A 19,420-nucleotide genomic window follows, 5' to 3' on the forward strand; every position below is an offset into this window, starting at 1 on the left:
TCCCATTATCTCGGATTGTTTACTGGGACTGGTAGACTTGCACCAGCCCGTTGAGTAATGTAGATAATTGATAAGGTTGGCAACTTAACCAGACGACACCTTCTGTAACAGCACTGAGCGCGGTGCTGATTCCAGATATACTTCACACGGCGAAATGAGGATAGTTATTGATTTAACGGTTCTGTACTGTGTAAAGCCAATACAGCATTGTGTTGTTTTGGTTTGCAAGACCTCGTTAAAAAATGTTTATGCGAATTCATTTCTTGCTTCATAATGAGTGAAACAGATACGAAAGTAAATTTATTGTACTGTCGTTCTGTTTAATTCAATCATCTTTTAATTAGACTACAATTTTCCAACTTGCAGATTCGGAGCTTTGCTTGCAGTGACTATACAGTATTTTGCATTAATTTTATCAGCTTAAGTGCGATACTATCAACTGAAATACATTCAAATAACGAAAACTTACCAATTTAAAATGTATTCTCAGTATTAAAAAATTAATGCCTCCTGTGAGGTTTGAACTCACGACCCCTGGTTTACGAGACCAGTGCTCTGCCACTGAGCTAAAGAGGCAGATGATACAGTAAGAGTATATAAATAGTTATAATGTACATCGACATGCGTAATGCTTTTTAATTCACGAACGAAAATGTATTAGTGGCAGTAATTCATTATACTACAATTCACTTAATTATTGCTCCAGAAAAGTGAACGTTTCTGGGGATCGTGTATGTGGTGCGGCTTTTTCTCGTCAGATTTTAGACACTTGCGGGTCAATGAACGAGGGTGTAATGCTTCCTCTCATAAGTTATCTGTCACGTGCACAAAATGTCTGCCGCCTGCCTTTCATCAGCGTGTCTGCCGCTTGTGACGTCAGCCCGTTAGTGTACGACACGCCGTTCATGTGTCGAAAGACGGACATAAAAGAGGAAAGTCAGAGCTACTGTCCAGACGCACAAACACTTAACTTTTTCCTTCGCTACGAGTGTGGAGAGCCACTTCAGGCTAACTCAAGTCGCAGACTATTCCACCGTGAACACCCGTAAGAGAGACAAGTTCCGTTCACTTGCAATTATCCTATGGACGTCGTTGGCTGTGTATCTTTTCTTTAGATTATTCAAAAGAGCCTGGCTGTTTCCTTTGGCAGAACCCCACTATTGCTTATGTTACTCCTATTTACGTTGTACGATAACTTCACTCGTTCCTAATTTAGAGCTACAGTATCCCGTAGTAATCTGCCTTTATGCCTATGGAATAGTTAGATTTCTTTTTACTTACAATTAATTATCTTTATGTAAAGAAGGATCGAGAGGAATGTGACAAAAAACAGGAAGCTAAAAGGGCAGGAGGGGATTTAAAAAAAAGTACGCAAATCCTACTCCGCCACATAGAAATGTCTCAATCCAGTAAAGTTTGAAGAAAATCAGAAAATTTAAGGACTAGCAGCAAATGTGCCCAGTGCCAATGGGTTTGCTGCGCATAAAATAACTTTTGCTGCTGGGTGCCATGATTACCGATTTATTTATTTCTTACACGATGGGAGAAAGAATATCGTGACTAGCAACAGAAAAAGTGTCTTATAACAAATTAAAGGTAACAATCAATGCAGCATCATGTAATAGAAAACATCACGCATAAATGCTGTAATATACGAAAAATATACTGGAAATTGAAAATCATTTCCCGAAAAGCATCGTGTAAGAAATAAATGAAAAGAATGTGATGACTGCTTACAGAAAACGTTGTTAACTTACCCACTGTTTTTTATAGTCGCAGGCTTTCGCCAATCACTTCTAAGAGGTAAAATAGAAAAAAGTATCCAGGATCATTTGTCGTTATATTACTTAACTACTTCACCGGTTCGCCGCTATTCTCTTTGCAACCGAAAGCGGGAAACGGCTCTTAAATTGATTTTTTTTTTATGTTACCATCCAGTGAACAACTTCTATGAAACAGAAATTATTCACATTTGTTTAAACGTTCCTGCCTGGCAACAACTTATGTACAAGTCTGAAACAAACTGTAGTCTCTTAGCTAAGTATTTGAATTTATATACTGTAAAATGTTAGCTTTACTACGCTCCATAATTAGTCCTGTTGGCACAACAATTTTGAGTTTTATTGTTTACAAACTAGTGCCTCTTTTCCTCCACATGAACGAAACAGTATCAGTACTTGGTCTTGTATATTTGGAAAACGAACGTTTCTTTATTAAAGTGGAAGCAGCGTATGCTATTGTTGCTGTTATCATCTAGTTCATAAGTAGGTTCTGTAATAATAGACATATCAAATTCCAAGTGAGGCTAATAGGTGATTTATTTAAACACACACAGAATTTAGTCATACCATTTTAACTATCACTGCCAGTATGTCAGATTTCTTAGTCACCCAATGTTGTACTCACTTATGATCCCTAACCAGAACACAAATTCCTTCTGAAACTTTTTCTTCTATAGCGAAACAGATTAGGATATTTTTCTGTTCTCGTTTAACTGAAGGAAATAAAATTGATTAGTGATTTTTTTTTGCCTTATTATATGTTGCCCCTGACATAACACGTGTACCCATTCACCTTGTGTTTTAGCCAAGTGTGATAAAAGAGAAACATGGCATAATTACATACAAAATTACTATATTATCTGCACAAGAGGCATCTTAACATTCAGATTTCTAATCGATGTTGAAAATTTCTCTTTTACAGAAATGCTTTTCTTGCTATTGCAAGTCTACATTTTGTATCTTCTCTACTTAAGTGGTGTTTCCACTTTCACTGTCTCATGTCCTAATCTAATTCCTTCAGCATCGCTTGATTTGATTCGACTACATTCCATTACCCTTGTTGTTCTTCATTTACGTTCGTGTCATAACCTCTTTTCAAGATACCATCCATTCCGTCCAACTGTTTTACCAAGTCATTTGCTTCATCGGACAGAATTACAGTGCATCAGCAAAGCACAGAGTTTCATTTCTTTTCCCTGAACTGTAATTGCCTCTACATTTCATCGTGGTCTCCTATACTGAGTGAATAACATTGAGGTGGGGTTACGCCCCTCTCTTACTCTCTTTCGCCCCTTCGACTTTTATAGCTACAGTCTGGTTACGGTACGAATTATAAATAACTGTGGCTAGCTGTCCTTTAGCGTTCCTGTTTTTAAAATTTCAAAGACTATTCCAGTCAACATTACCAAAAGCTTGCTCTAATACTACAAATGCTACCATCGCACGTTTTTCTTTCTTCAGTCTGCGTACGTCGTAGTGTCAGTATTGCACCTCGTGTTCATTTCTCCGGAACCCAAACTGATCTTTCCCGAGGTCGGATTGTACTACCGTTATTCTATTCTTCTGTAAATAATCCGTATCTATATTTAAGCATCTATGAATTATTAAACTAATGCCTTGGTAACATTCACATTGGTATTACTACAGTCTCCTCGAAGTAACTAACGACTTTCTTTTTCGTGCCTTGAGGTAGATTAATGCCGGAATGAGTACTCAACCCAAGACAGAATTTTGCAAACTGGAACTGCACACGGAATGAACTTCCAACATCGCTTGAGTGAAGCAACGTTCAACCGGAGGGCACCAGAAACGCTTAGCCCTGTATAACTTCAGCCGAGTGCGGGAGGTCGCCACCGGAATTCTCTGACAAGCGGAAATGACTTAATTCGGGCGCGGCCGGTGAGCGGATAGCCGGGGCTCAGATGTTTACATTCTCCGGGGCGGCGGTTCGCCTTTGTTCGCCAATTAAGCGCCCGAGGCCGAGGACATAGCGGGCGCTGTGTCCCACGGCGAAACCGGATAGCGGCCGGACGGGGCAAGTAGCAGAGGGAAAGTTCTCCGTCCGTACCGTACTTGCCAGAGGCTGGTTCGTGGGGAACTAACTATGCAGTAGCTCCAGACACTTGCGATGCGTGGAGAGAACTGGCCGAGCAACGTCTCTCTTAGCCACGTGGTATCGGATGAAAAGCATCGATAGTTTGACTTACTGATACTTTGAATTATCAATGCCGTTGACTTATCGTTACTTTTATTTACCGAAGCGTCGTCTTTTCGATACATCTACTTGCCGGTACTCCCTCTTATCGACACTCGTACTTATCGATACACTGACTTACAGATACTCCAGTTATCGGCACATCGACTTAGCGGTACTCAGATTTATCGATACTCTGACTTTTCAATACTTCGACTTACAGATGCTTCTACTTGTCGTCGCTTCTACTTGTCGACGCTTTTCTGCTTGTCGACGCTTTTCTGCTTGTCGACGCATCTACTTCACGAAGTTTTTACTAGTCTATGATTTGATAAACGATCCGACAGGGTGAAGCAGTTGAGAGAGGCCACCCGTAGACACAACGGGTTCAATGACTGGAAATAACCATTTTTTTCCCCGGCAACAGGTTTTATTCAGAATCCCAATGCACCATATTATCCCCCACTCGTTATTACTCCGCAGTCTTTTGGCTACAAAACACTATTTTTCACCATAATATGCGTTCAATGCGACGGCCTTACGCCACCTTACTGGGAGGGCCTGTATGAGCGCATGATACCACTTTACTGATAGACGTCGGAGCCAATGTCATGCTGCATAAATAACCTCCCCATCACCCATGTACTGCTTCCCATGGAGTGCATCCTTCATTAGGCCAAACAGGTCGAAATTGGAAGGTGCGAGATCCGGGCTACAGGGTGAATGAGAAAGATCGGCCCAACGAAGTTTGGAGATTTCCTCTCTGGTGCGAAGACTCGTGTGAGGCCTTGCGTTGCCATGGAGAAGAAGAAATTCGTTTGCATTTTTGTGGCGACGAACAAGCTGAAGTCGTTTCTTCAGTTTCCCGAGTATAGCACAGTACACTTCAGAGTTGATTGTTACACCATTAGGGACAACATCAAACATAATAGGCCCCTTCAGAGTCCTAGAAGACGGTCGCCATGACCTTGCTCGCTGGGGGTGCAGCTTCGAACATTTGTTCGCAGCCTCGTAACGTGCAACAAGATCCTTCGTTGCCCTTTACGCTCTTCTGGTAGGTGGCGAGGAACCCAGCGAGTACACACCTCTGAGTAACCAAGTGATGGTCAAGTGTGTCAGAACTACACTACCAAGAGAGACATCCAGTTGAGCAGCTATGTGTTTGATTCTGATCCATCGATCGCCCCGAATAAGTGTGTTCCTACGTTCTAAGACTACGGGTCACAGCTGTGTGCTACTGGCCGGCACGCAGGAGATGGGACAAGTTTACGCGATCTTGTTGCGGTCATGACAGGTGTCTCGCCCAACGACTCACCGTGGATTTGTTGACTGCTAGGTCCACGTAGACTTTGGTTCAAATGGCTCTGAGCACTATCGGACTTAACATCTGTGGTCATCAGTCCCCTAGAACTTAGAACTACTTAAACCTAACTAACCTAAGGACATCACACACATCCATGCCCGAGGCAGGATTCGAACCTGCGACCGTAGCGGTCACGCGGTTCCAGACTGAAGCGCCTAGAACCGCACGGTCACAGCGGCCGGCCCCCGTAGACTTTCTACAAGTGCCTATATTCTGTTTTTAGCCAAAAGAAACTCAATGATCACACTCTGCTTGGAACGCATTGCGTTACAGACGTTTTTAATTTCGACATTTGACGAACAGCAGTGTTAATAGCAAGTGCATTCATATATAACGATGTGGTATTCCAAAGCCCATCTGTGAGAAATAAGGTAGAAATATCTACGCATTACTGTAGGCGTGACCGATATAACTCCACTTTAGTGCCAGTTGTCGTGTTAGGTTGTTCTAAATGGATATTCTATGTATATTGTTCTATATGTATACATTTTTTAATTATAGTTATCTGAAAGTGGTTCAAATGCCTCTAAGCACTATGGGACTTAACATCTGATGTCATCACTCCCCTAGACTTAGAACTACTTAAACCTAACTAAGGACATCATACACATCCATGCCCGAGGCAGGGTTCGAACCTGCGACCGTAGCAGCAGCGCGGTTCCGGACTGTAGCGTCTAAAACCGCTTGACCACAGCGGCCGGCTTTATTATCTTTGAATCTTGTGTTGTATTTGTGTTTTCTTTTCACATTTACCGTATTTTATCCAAGATTTAATTTTTCATATTTGAAATTATTTCTACACTATTTTTGTAATACTGCTGCAAATCTATACAGCAATAAAGAAGCGCATTATTGTTCGAGTCAAAGAAATGCTGAATATACTTTGATTTTGTGCATCAATGAACGATTTTTTCTAGGAAATGACGTTTCCGACAAATCTTGACGCACCGTCTTGACGTACATTAAAAGCGGTACAAATTTTATGTTAAGCTTCTATTGTATCAGTTATCGTTTCAATGGTATTCGTTCAGAAATATTAAACTCAATTTTTTGAAGGGGGCATTTCACCCCATTAAAGGGCGTATGGGGAAGTACAAAAAAATATGTCTCTTTATTTTGCTCTGCACTACAGTATATTGAAAGCCTATCAAGAATCGAAGTGTATCCCCTGGGTAGCTTTATTTGTGAGTCTCTATAATAGACCGCATCTCCAACACCCCACTTTAGTCTTCAGAGTTGAGAATGTGTAGCAATGCTGTGCAGCACAGTGATCTGGCTCTTTCAATAAACGTTTCCTACTATTCATCATTTTGTTTTGCAGCTCCTTGTATTGGCCGTGTTTGCAGTTAAAATTGTAGGATTTGAGGTCCGCCAGTTATGCAAAACACCGTTTTTTTCTCAGTACCCAAACATGTTTCGGCACCACTGTGCCATCATCAGTGGGTTTTCGTTTTTATTTATTCTTTTCATTTGGTGTGCATGAATTTTCTGGATCACTTGCGTGTTAATTGCTACAGGTAGCTTGTCATGTTTCCACACAAGTGATCCAGAAAATTCATGCACGCGAAATGTAAAGAATACATAAAAACGAAAATCCACTGATGATGGCACAGTGGTGCCGAAACATGTTTGCGTACTGAGAAAAAACTGTTTTTTGCATAACTGGAGGATCTCGCATCCAACAAGTTTCCTACTATGTTTATAATGTAGATACGTAACCTTAGGAGCAACACCTCCGGTACGAAGTGCGTACGTACCCCGGTCGCTGCCGCGACCTTCGACTTCGAGCCACTCTGTGACGTCTCCGCCGAAGAGACAACGGGAAGTTCCATCACCGACGCAGTGTTGACAGCGCTGGCCCTTGACGCTATACATCAAGCAAATGGGCTAAGTAGGGGAGCAAGAAAGATCTATTTGTGATTTACGAATAATAGTCGTACGTCGCCAATCGTTCTTTCACTGCGATACTCAGCCCGCTTAGTCGTTTTTGCCGTTCGATAATCGATGCGGAATCGATCTCTTTTCTGACGCGTCCCCTTAACACGCGCATGCAGCGTGTGCTCGTGCCATGCGAGCCGAAGTGCTGACTCAGCAACATCCGGCCGTTGTGTACATCTGTGTGTGTGTGTTTGTGTGTGTGTGTGTGTGTGTGTGTGTGTGGAGGAACGCGAGTTCGCTCGCGCAGCTGGCCCCTGCTTTGCCCGCTAAATATAGCAGACGTTACGAGCGGCGGCCCGCTAGAAAATATTCGCACATTCCGCAGTGTGCAGTCCCGACGCGGAGAATAGCACCTTCTGCTGTTGTCTCGTATGGCAAGAAGGTGATCCTTCTGTGCCCCACTCCCTTTCTCTCCCCCCCCCCCCCCCTCTCTCTCTCTCTCTATCTGTACACTACTCGTAACATACTGTCGCAGCCGGTGGTCCCTTTGACGGGTTCGTCCTGGCTTGTACGTTCGCTCTCAGCGCCACATTTTGACACGCTGCTTCACCACAGTTATACAGTCTACTTCTAGGAAGAGGTTGATAACATAGTCACCACCCAGAGCGGAGAAGATAAACTACGGAAGTCAATGTTTATTTTAGACTAATTCTACAACTAACAATAGGCCGTGTCTAAATGGTCCCGATGTATGTTAATTAAAGCCTAGTTTACGCGACGACATTGGGTTGCGCCACTCGTTGCGTGGAATGAGTTACACGCAAATAGTTTCATACACTACTGGTCATTAAAATAGCTACACCACGAAGATGACGTGCTACAGACGCGAAATTTAACCGACAGGAAGAAGATGCTGTGATATGAAAATGATTAGCTTTTCAGAGCATTCACACAAATTGGCGCCGGTGGCGACACTTCCAACTTGCTGACATGAGGAAAGTTTCCAACCGATTTCTCAGACACAAACAGCAGTTGACCGGCGTTGCCTGGTGAAACGTTGTTGTGATGCCTCGTGTAAGGATGAGAAATGCGTACCATCACGTTTTCGACTTTGATAAAGGTCGGATTGTAGCCTATCGCGATTGCGGTTTATCGTATCGCGACATTGCTGCTCTCGTTGGTCGAGATCCAATGACTGTTAGCAGAATATGGAATCGGTGGGTTCAGGAGGGTAATACGGAACGGCGTGCTGGATCCCAACGGCCTCGTATCACTAGCAGTCGAGATGAGAGGCATCTTATCTGCTTGGCTGTAACGGATCGTGCAGCCACGTCTCGATCCTTGAGTCAACAACCATCTGCACGAACAGTTTGACGACGTTTGCAGCAGCATGGACTATCAGCTCGGAGACCATGGCTGCGGTTATCCTTGACGCTGCATCACAGACAGGAGCGCCTGCGATGGTGTACTCAACGACGAACCAGGGTGCACGAATGGCAAAACGTCATTTTTTCTGAATCCAGGCTCTGTTTACAGCATCATGATGGTCGCATCCGTGTTTGACGACATCGCGGTGAACGCACATTGGAAGCGTGTATTCGTCATCGCCATACTGGCGTATCACCCGGCGTGATGGTATGGGGTGCCGTTGGTTACAGTTCGCGGTCACCTCTAGTTCGCATTGATGGCACTTCGAACAGTGGACGTTGCATTTCAGATGTGTTACGACCCGTGGCTCTACCCTTCATTCGATCCCTGCTACATTTCAGCAGGATAATGCACGACCGCATGTTGCAGGTCCTGTACGGGCCTTTCTGGATACACTGCTGCCCTGGCCAGCACATTCTCCAAATCTCTCACCAATTGAAAACGTCTGGTCAATGGTGGCCGAGCAACTGGCTCATTACAGCACGCCAGCCACTACTCTTGATGAACGGTGGTATTGCGTTGAAGCTATATGGGCAGCTGTACCTGTACACGCCATCCAAGCTCTGTTTGACTCAATGCCCAGGCGTATGAAGGCCGTTATTACGGCCAGAGGTGGTTGTTCTGGGTACTGATTTCTCAGGATCTATGCACTCAAACTGCGTGAAAATGTAATCACATGTCACTTCTAGTATAATATATTTGTCCAATGAATACCCGCTTATCATCTGCATTTCTTCTTGGTGTAGGAATTTTAATGGCCAGTAGTTTATTTGACTGTAGACACGACGAAACCAATGTATACTTCAGTTTCGTCGTTTTGTGGGTCCCTAAGTCGTGTCTGAAATGAGAGTTTTGGCAGCTGCACGTCGCACGGGGTGTGATGGAGTCAAAGTTTGTTGCGTGGAATCGGCGCATAAGAATAAAATAGGAAACTTGTTTCGATTCGTGACTGGATGGAGAAAATACGTCAGCTCGGTTGCTCAGCATTCTTGCTGAAATAATTTATAACGGAAGATCCCAGAAGTTCTTTTAATTATCTTAGAATGTCGCCAGAGCTGTTCACGTTTCTTCTAAATAGAGTTAATTATGCGGTAAGGAATAAAGGTACTGTAATGCATGAAGCACTGTCGCCAGAACTGAAATTATACATCATATTGCGTGCATTACAATCGAGAACACTCGGAATGCTATAAGATACGGTTTCAGTTGATGATGACGCTATTTCATCAACACCAATAATTATTAACATTAACAGTAATAATTTTTAACATTAGCATCGATAATTATTCGAAGCAGGCCGCATTAAGAAGAGAATGGTTTGCAAGCTGTTCTCTTGAAGACAGATCTGTACAGTGGCAATATTTCAAAATTCTAACATATGTGAATGGGGAGAACTGCAGCGAAGTCTTAAATAGATGAATATTGAATAAAGAATGCACCTTCTTGAATTTGTATAGCCTTCCCTCCTGTCAACAATATTCCGTAACAAAGAGTTGGCGAACTCGAACGATGGGATTTTAGTCTTGTAGACGAGAGTATTGCCAGAGCTAGAATTATACTTGCTTATATTTTTCTTAATTGCATTGTATATGTGCTCGCAACTCAATAAATTTAGCCCTGCAGCTGATATTGTCAAACCATCTATGTTGTGATCGCACATTTCGGTCTCAGCGGCAGCAATATGTTGCTTATTTTTGTAATCAGCATGACTGAAATCCCACAAACACCTATGCAAAGCATAGATATCCAAAAATCGAACATTATTCTCCGTCCCTCACTTCATATTTCAGTTTGTCTACACTCTATGAGCACACATAACCTCAAAACTCATGCAACTAGTGTCGTCAAAGTTGGAATACGCCGAAAGTGTTTAGATTCACCAACGAGTTGCGCAAAGGCGTGGTGTGCATGCGAAGTGGCCGGTAGCGCAGTTGCGTGGAACTTAGTGTCGTCGTGTAAGCTAGGGTTAAAATTGTAACGTCTTACCATGATCTTCTGCTGCGTCATCCCTTCCACGTAATCTCCTACGGAGCGAATACACCGACCCCGACGTTCCTATCGTCTGGTCACAACTGTGCGTTCTTTGATCGCTCTGGGAGAAGGCTCGTCAAACTAGAATACATGAAATATTAATTCACTTTATTACATTAACGAGTAAAAGATTTTATTTGCCTTTGACACACTCCTTTGCCATAGGAATATTGGAAAATTTACAACTGTCATGGAATAGCAGAGCGTCACTTGATGCACTAAGAAACAAACTGTTCTTTTGAGGTACGAAATGCAATATTTACAAAGTACATTTCATCAGAAACTTTAACAGTCACTGCCCTACTCGATGATGTTGATTGCTGTAGCTGAGGTCTCGAACTGGGCAGAGCTCCATACTAAACAGACGTCACCAAGAGACGGTACTATGCTAAGAGAGGCGTAGTATACAGGAGCGCCTCCCATATGTCGTTGCGGTATGCGGTTTTTAGCAGAAACTTCCTGAATAATATCGAAAGAGGTAGTGCATTATCCTGGTGGAGTACCCAGTCGTTCGTAATTCACTTCTGTGGACGTTTTCTTCTCAGGTCCTTTCCTCGAACACCTTAAAACATCGCGACAGAACTCTCTATTGACCGTCTGACCAGAAGGCGGAACTCTTTATGAACAAAGCTGTCAAAACATTAAAAAACCATCAACCATCACTTATCTACATCTACATCTACATTGATACTCCGCAAGCCACCCAACGGTGTGTGGCGGAGGGCACTTTACGTGCCACTGTCATTACCTCCCTTTCCTGTTCCAGTCGCGTATGGTTCGCGGGAAGAACGACTGTCTGAAAGCCTCCGTGCGCGCTCTAATCTCTCTAATTTTACATTCGTGATCTCCTCGGGAGGTATAAGTAGGGGGAAGCAATATATTCGATACCTCATCCAGAAACGCACCCTCTCGAAACCTGGACAGCAAGCTACACCGCGATGCAGAGCGCCTCTCTTGCAGAGTCTGCCACTTGAGTTTATTAAACATCTCCGTAACGCTATCACGGTTACCAAATAACCCGGTGACGAAACGCGCCGCTCTTCTTTGGATCTTTTCTATCTCCTCCGTCAACCCGACCTGGTACGGATCCCACACTGATGAGCAATACTCAAGTATAGGTCGAACGAGTGTTTTGTAAGCCACCTCCTTTGTTGATGGACTACATTTTCTAAGCACTCTCCCAATGAATCTCAACCTGGTACCCGCCTTACCAACAATTAATTTTATATGATCATTCCACTTCAAATCGTTCCGTACGCATACTCCCAGATATTTTACAGAAGTAACTGCTACCAGTGTTTGTTCCGCTATCATATAATCATACAATAAAGGATCCTTCTTTCTATGTATTCGCAATACATTACATTTGTCTATGTTAAGGGTCAGTTGCCACTCCCTGCACCAAGTGCCTATCCGCTGCAGATCTTCCTGTATTTCGCTACAATTTTCTAATGCAGCAACTTCTCTGTATACTACAGCATCATCCGCGAAAAGCCGCATGGAACTTCCGACACTATCTACTAAGTCATTTATATATATTGTGAAAAGCAATGGTCCCATAACACTCCCCTGTGGCACGCCAGAGGTTACTTTAACGTCTGTAGACGTCTCTCCATTGATAACAACATGCTGTGTTCTGTTTGCTAAAAACTCTTCAATCCAGCCACACAGCTGGTCTGATATTCCGTAGGCTCTTACTTTGTTTATCAGGCGACAGTGCGGAACTGTATCGAACGCCTTCCGGAAGTCAAGAAAAATAGCATCTACCTGGGAGCCTGTATCTAATATTTTCTGGGTCTCATGAACAAATAAGGCGAGTTGGGTCTCACACGATCGCTGTTTCCGGAATCCATGTTGATTCCTACATAGTAGATTCTGGGTTTCCAGAAATGACATGATACGCGAGCAAAAAACATGTTCTAAAATTCTACAAGAGATCGACGTAAGAGATATAGGTCTATAGTTTTGCGCATCTGCTCGACGACCCTTCTTGAAGACTGGGACTATGTGTGCTCTTTTCCAATCATTTGGAACCCTCCGTTCCTCTAGAGACTTGCGGTACACGGCTGTTAGAAGGGGGGCAAGTTCTTTCGCGTACTCTGTGTAGAATCGAATTGGTATCCCGTCAGGTCCAGTGGACTTCCCTCTATTGAGTGATTCCAGTTGCTTTTCTATTCCTTGGACACTTATTTCGATGTCAGCCATTTTTTCGTTTGTGCGAGGATTTAGAGAAGGAACTGCAGTGCGGTCTTCCTCTGTGAAACAGCTTTGGAAAAAGGTGTTTAGTATTTCAGCTTTACGCGTGTCATCCTCTGTTTCAATGCCATCATCATCCCGGAGTGTCTGGATATGCTGTTTCGAGCCACTTACTGATTTAACGTAAGACCAGAACTTCCTAGGATTTTCTGTCAAGTCGGTACATAGAATTTTACTTTCGAATTCAATGAACGCTTCACGCATAGCCCTCCTTACGCTAACTTTGACATCGTTTAGCTTCTGTTTGTCTGAGAGGTTTTGGCTGCGTTTAAACTTGGAGTGAAGCTCTCTTTGCTTTCGCAGTAGTTTCCTAACTTTGTTGTTGTACCACGGTGGGTTTTTCCCGTCCCTCACAGTTTTACTCGGCACGTACCTGTCTAAAACGTATTTTACGATTGCCTTGAACTTTTTCCATAAACACTCAACATTGTCAGTGTCGGAACAGAAATTTTCGTTTTGATCTGTTAGGTAGTCTGAAATCTGCCTTCTATTACTCTTGCTAAACAGATAAACCTTCCTCCCTTTTTTTATATTCCTATTAACTTCCATATTCAGGGATGCTGCAACGGCCTTATGATCACTGATTCCCTGTTCTGTACATACAGAGTCGAAAAGTTCGGGTCTGTTTGTTATCAGTAGGTCCAAGATGTTATCTCCACGAGTCGGTTCTCTGTTTAATTGCTCGAGGTAATTTTCGGATAGTGCACTCAGTATAATGTCACTCGATGCTCTGTCCCTACCACCCGTCCTAAACATCTGAGTGTCTTGACTTGTCGACCCTTTTTTGACCGAGGCGAAGAAGGAATGCTGCTTAATTTCAGGATAATAGCCATGAACACAACTTTCGTCCCAGTGACATCCTTTGAAAGTAAACCTGTGTTGTCTTGAAGGAGTTGCTTAAGTTCCCTGCAGACCCGACACGATGTTGCTTCTGATCGTCTCGAAGCAGTCGTGGCAAAAAAACTTTGTCGCAGTCCTCTCACGTTCAGTTATTTCGACACAATACAGTCACATCTAACAACTCATTCCCAAGGTGTTGCAGAAGTGTTGATGGTCTCTTTACGATCTTGCAGAATCACATTTTGCAACGTGATGCATTTATCTAGAACGGTCATCACTAGTCGTTATTCGCCCGCTTTCGAAACTTAAACCAGTCGTTTATCTTCGTCTGACCTAAAGCGTTGTCTTCAAAAGTCTGCTTCCCCCATTAGATGCGATTCGGAATGGTTTTCCTAAGTCGAATGTTACGTGATATTGATGTAATGATACCAATTCGAATCGCTACTTGCCACTACGTCAACTACGGTTTCAAAGAATCCAGGGAAACGTTCAGTAGGTTTCAGTACGACTGCCTTATTATTATTATTATTATTATTATTATTACTATCATTATTATAAAACAGTTAGAAAATACCTGCGTTCTTCGTTGACGGGCTAAAATATTTTAGCAAACTTATCTGTTTTTGTTATGTTCTCCTCATCCACTGTAAGTGTGAGGAAGAATTTCATAGTCTGTTAGTGAAAGGAAGTTATCTAGGAAAGGAATGTATGGACGAAAAAAGATGGCCCATAGTGACAGGTGCGACGGAAGGCCAGGATTCTCAAGATTTTTATGAACGCACGCAGCAGGTTTCAACCGGAAGAAGTTTTACATGCAAGACCCGGGAACTTTCACAAATATAGCCGACAGCAATTCTCTTTCTGGCCGGCCGGAGTGGCCGAGCGGTTTTAGGCGCTTCAGTCTGGAACCGCGAGACCGTTGCGGTCTCACGTTCGAATCCTGCCTCGGGCATGGATGTGTGTGATGTCATTAGGTTAGTTAGGATTAAGTAGTTCTAAGTTCTAGGAGACTGATGACCTCAGATGTTAAGTCCCATAGTGCTCGGAGCCAATTCTCTTTCTGGCCGAGAGTGCTGCTCGACAAATGCCGATCCATAACGGGAAAAAGATAATCTGGTACTCAGCTGTGATGTTCCAACAGATGACATCGGTTTCCCAGAGCACCGAAGAATCGAGAATTTCTCGGTTCTCGGATTTTCCACTGTTACTTCAATCTCCCATCTAGCACTGCAGTGTCATGTTTGCCGCGTTGGATTAATTCGTACCAAAGAACGCCTAGCTTTAAGGCGAACAGCGCGCGTCTACAATGGTCGTCTTCTTCCAGCTATATATGTCTCCGTTAGGCTGATGGAGAAGCATATCAAGAACAGCGACCGGATTAGTATTCCGAGGTGTGGCGGTTATCCGAGAGTTACTGCTAAATAAATGGCGGTGACGTCACGCGGAGTCGTAAACTTGTGCGGAGCTGCGAGGAGCATCTGGGAACAAGGTACACTAGTAGTTACCGTGCAGGCCACGAGTTGGCGCTGACGCATCAGCAGCGCTTTATGTCCGCTCGCGGGGCAGGCGCGCTCATGAAGTTCCCTCACATCGGGAAAATTTTAACCAATGGGGCGACTAGCTGCAACGCTGGAGCGAAGAAGTTTCTCATGAAGCTCATTCCTCTGCACCATCTGGGGCAGTGGAGTATCATCACTGAACGTAAAGGAGGAGAAAATTGGTAATGAGGACACATACATACTACACATGTTACAAGCTGCCGTAAGGTCCATGACAGAGGGAACTTTATAGCACTTATACTGGTCTCCGTTTCACTAGCAAATGGAACAAAGTTGAAACGACTCGTTATGTTGTTGTTGTGGTCTTCAGTCCTGAGACTGGTTTGATACAGCTCTCCATGGTACCCTATCCTGTGCAAGCTCCTTCATCTCCCAGTACTTACTGCAACCTACACCCATCTGAATCTGCTTAGTGTATTCATCTCTTGGTATCCCTCTATGATTCTTACCCTCCACGCTGCTCTCCAATGCTAAATTTGTGATCCCTTGATGCCTCAGAATATATCCTACCAACCGGTCCCTTCTTCTTGTCAAGTTGTGCCACAAACTCCTCTTCTCCCCAATTCTATTCAATACCTCCTCATTAGTTATGTGATCTACCCATCTAATATTCAGCATTCTTCTGTAGCACCAAATTTCGAAAGCTTCTATTCTCTTCTTGTCCAAACTGTTTATCGTCCATATTACACTCCATACAAATACTTTCAGAAACGACTTCCTGACACATAAGTTTATACTCGACGTTAACAAATTTCTCTTCTTCAGAAACGCTTTCCTTGCCATTGGCAGTCTACATTTTATATCCTCTCTACTTCGACCATCATCAGTTAATTTGCCCCCCAAATAGCAAAACTCCTTTACTACTTTAAGTGTCTCATTTCCTAATCTAATTCCCTCAGCATCACCCGATTTAATTCGACTACATTCCATTATCCTCGTTTTGCTTTTGTTGATGTTCATCTTATACCCTCCTTTCAAGACACTGTCCATTCCGTTCAACTGCTCTTCCAAATCCTTTGCTGTCTCTGACAGAATTACAATGTCATCGGCAAACCTCAAAGTTTTTATTTCCTCTCCATGGATTTTAATATCTACTCCGAATTTTTCTTTTGTTTCCTTTACTGCTTGCTCAATATACAGATTGAATAACATCGGGGAGAGGCTACAACCCTGTCTCACTCCCTTCCCAACCACTGCGTCCCTTTCATGCCCCTCGACTCTTATAACTGCCATTTGGTTTCTGTACAAATTTTAAATAGCCATTCGCTCCCTGTATTTTACTCCTGTCACCTTTTGAATTTGAAAGAGAGTATTCCCGTCAACACTGTCAAAAGCTTTCTCTAAGTCTACAAATGCTAGAAACGTAGGTTTGCCTTTCCTTAATCAAGATAAGTCGTAGGCTCAGTATTGCCTCACGTGTTCCCATACTTCTACGGAATCCAAACTGATCTTCCCCGAGGTCGGCTCCTACCAGATTTTCCATTCGTCTGTAAACAATTCGGTTAGTATTTTGCAGCTGTGACTTATTAAACTGATCGTTTGGTAATTTTCACATCTATCAACACCTGCTTTCTTTGTGATTGGAATTATTATATTCTTCTTGCAGTCTGAGGGTATTTCGGCTGTCTAATACATCTTGCTCACCAGATGGTAGAGTTTTGTTAGGACTGGCTCTCCCAAGGCTGTCAGTAGTTCTAATGGAATGTTGTCTACTCCCGGAGCCTTGTTTCGACTCAGGTCTTTGAGTGCTCTGTCAAACTCTTCGCGCAGTATCGTATCTCCCATTTCATCTTCATCTACATCCTCTTCCATTTCCATAATATTGACCTCAAGTACATCGCCCTTGTATAGACCCTCTATATAATCCTTCCCCCTTTCTGCTTTCCCTTCTTTTTTTAGAACTGGGCCGCGGTGGCCGTGCGGTTCTAGGCTCTGCAGTCCGGAACCGCGGGACTGCTACGGTCGCAGGTTCGAATCCTGCCTCGGGCATGGATGTGTGTGATGTCCTTAGGTTAGTTAGGTTTAAGTAGTTCTAAGTTCTAGGGGACTGATGACTTAAGATGATAAGTCCCATAGTGCTCAGAGCCATTTGAACCATTTAGAACTGATTTTCCATCTGAGCTCTTGATATTCATACAAGTGGTTCTCTTTTCTCCAAATGTCTCTTTAATTTTCCTGTAGGCAGTATCTATCTTACCCCTAGTGAGATAAGCCTCTACATCCTTACATTTGTCCTGTAGCAATCCCTGCTTAGCCATTTTGCACTTCCCGTCGATCTCATTTTTGAGACGTTTGTATTCCTTTTTGCCTGCTTCATTTACTGCATTTTTATATTTTCTCCTTTCATCAATTAAATTCAATATTTCTTCTGTTGCCCAAGGATTTCTGCTAGCCCTCGTCTTTTTACCTACTTGATCCTCTGAACGACTCCTTATATGGAAGTTAAAATCTTCTAGGATGTTAGCCCGCGCTATGTTACACATCAATTTCTTCTACTATGCACGATCGATGTTGCGATGTTGCGAAGAGCCTAAGATGTTGCGATGTTGGGATATTCTTCAGGGTCGTCTGGTCCGCGAACTGTGTGCACCAGAAAACCGTGCTAAAGATCTCAGCAGAGGGGTCGAAACGTCGATCATGTAGCAGGAACTGAAAGATAACATGACTTTACCGAAAATCCTAGAAGATTTTACCTTCAGTGGCAACCGCTATGGAAGCCTGCAGACTTACAGAAGACTCCCTACATGCTTTTATCTTGTTTCGCAGTCCTTATACAATATGACATATTGCTGGCGGGATTCATGGTGTAAGCTACCTCCAGCACTACTTCAGACATTAGTCGAGACCGTGCCACGTCGTGTTGAAGCGCTTCTGCGTGCTCGCGCGGGCCCTGCACGGTATTAGCAGGTGCACCAGTTTCTTAGCCTCTTCGGTATATAACACTAGTATCGCCTGCAAAACGTACCACATTTGCTTGCCAAATGGAACGAATAGTAGTTGTTGTTGTGGTCTTCAGTCCTGAGACTGGTTTGATGCAGCTCTCCATGCTACTCTATCCTGTGCAAGCTTCTTCATCTCCCAGTACACACTGCAGCCCACATCCTTCTGAATCTGCTTAGTGTATTCATCTCTTGGTCTCCCTCTACGATTTTTACCCTCCACGCTGCCCTCCAGTACTAAATTAGTGATCCATTGATGCCTCAGAACATGTCCTACCAACCGATCCCTTCTTGTAGTCAAGTTGTGCCACAAACTTCTCTTCCCCCCAACCCTGTTCAATACCACCCCATTAGTTATGCGATCTACCCATCTAATCTTCAGCATTCTTCTGTAGCACCACATTTCGAAAGCTTCTATTCTCTTCTTGTCTAAACTACTTATCGTCCATGTTTCACTTCCATACATTGCTACACTCCATACAAATACTTTCAGAAACGACTTCCTGACACCTAAATCTATGCTCGATGTTAAGAAATTTCTCTTCTTCAGAAACGCTTTCCTTTTATATCCTCTCTACTTCGAGCATCATCAGTTATTTTGCTCCCCAAATAGCAAAACTCCTTTACTACTTTAAGTGTCTCATTTCCTAATCTAATTCCCTCAGCATCACCCGACTTAATTAGACTACATTCCATTATCCTTGTTTTGCTTTTGTTGATGTTCATCTTGTACCCTCCTTTCAAGACACTGTCCATTCCGTTCAACTGCTGTTCCAAGTCCTTTGTTGTCTCTGACAGAATTACAATGTCATCGGTGAACCTTAAAAGTTTTTATTTCTTCTCCATGGATTTTAATACCTACTCCGAACTTTTCTTTTGTTTCCTTTACTGCTTGCTCAATACACAGATTGAATAGCATCGGGGAGAGGCTACAAGCTTGTCTCACTCCCTTCCCAACCACTGCTTCCCTTTCATGCCCCTCGACTCTTATATCTGCCGTCTGGTATCTGTACAAATTGTAAATAGCATTTCGCTCCCTGTATTTTACCCCTGCCACCTTTAGAATTTGAAAGAGAGTATTCCAGTCAACATTGTCAAAAGCTTTCTCTAAGTCTACAAATAGTAGAGGGCTCAAAATTGATCCCTGTGCG

At 43.2% G+C, this 19,420-nt stretch overlaps 1 protein-coding gene and 1 non-coding gene across 2 annotated transcripts in view; one reads left to right on the forward strand and one right to left on the reverse strand.

The window, feature by feature from the left end:
- The window catches only part of LOC124776050 (phosphoinositide 3-kinase adapter protein 1), a 481,175-nt gene that overhangs the window by 176,994 nt on the left and 284,761 nt on the right, over positions 1-19,420 (forward strand). The window lies entirely within an intron of this gene.
- Positions 505-576, reverse strand: Trnat-cgu. The gene has a single exon. It is a non-coding gene; the product is annotated as a tRNA-Thr (tRNA).

This window comes from Schistocerca piceifrons, chromosome 2 (genome assembly GCF_021461385.2).
Source record: "Schistocerca piceifrons isolate TAMUIC-IGC-003096 chromosome 2, iqSchPice1.1, whole genome shotgun sequence".
Classification (NCBI taxonomy): domain Eukaryota; kingdom Metazoa; phylum Arthropoda; class Insecta; order Orthoptera; family Acrididae; genus Schistocerca; species Schistocerca piceifrons.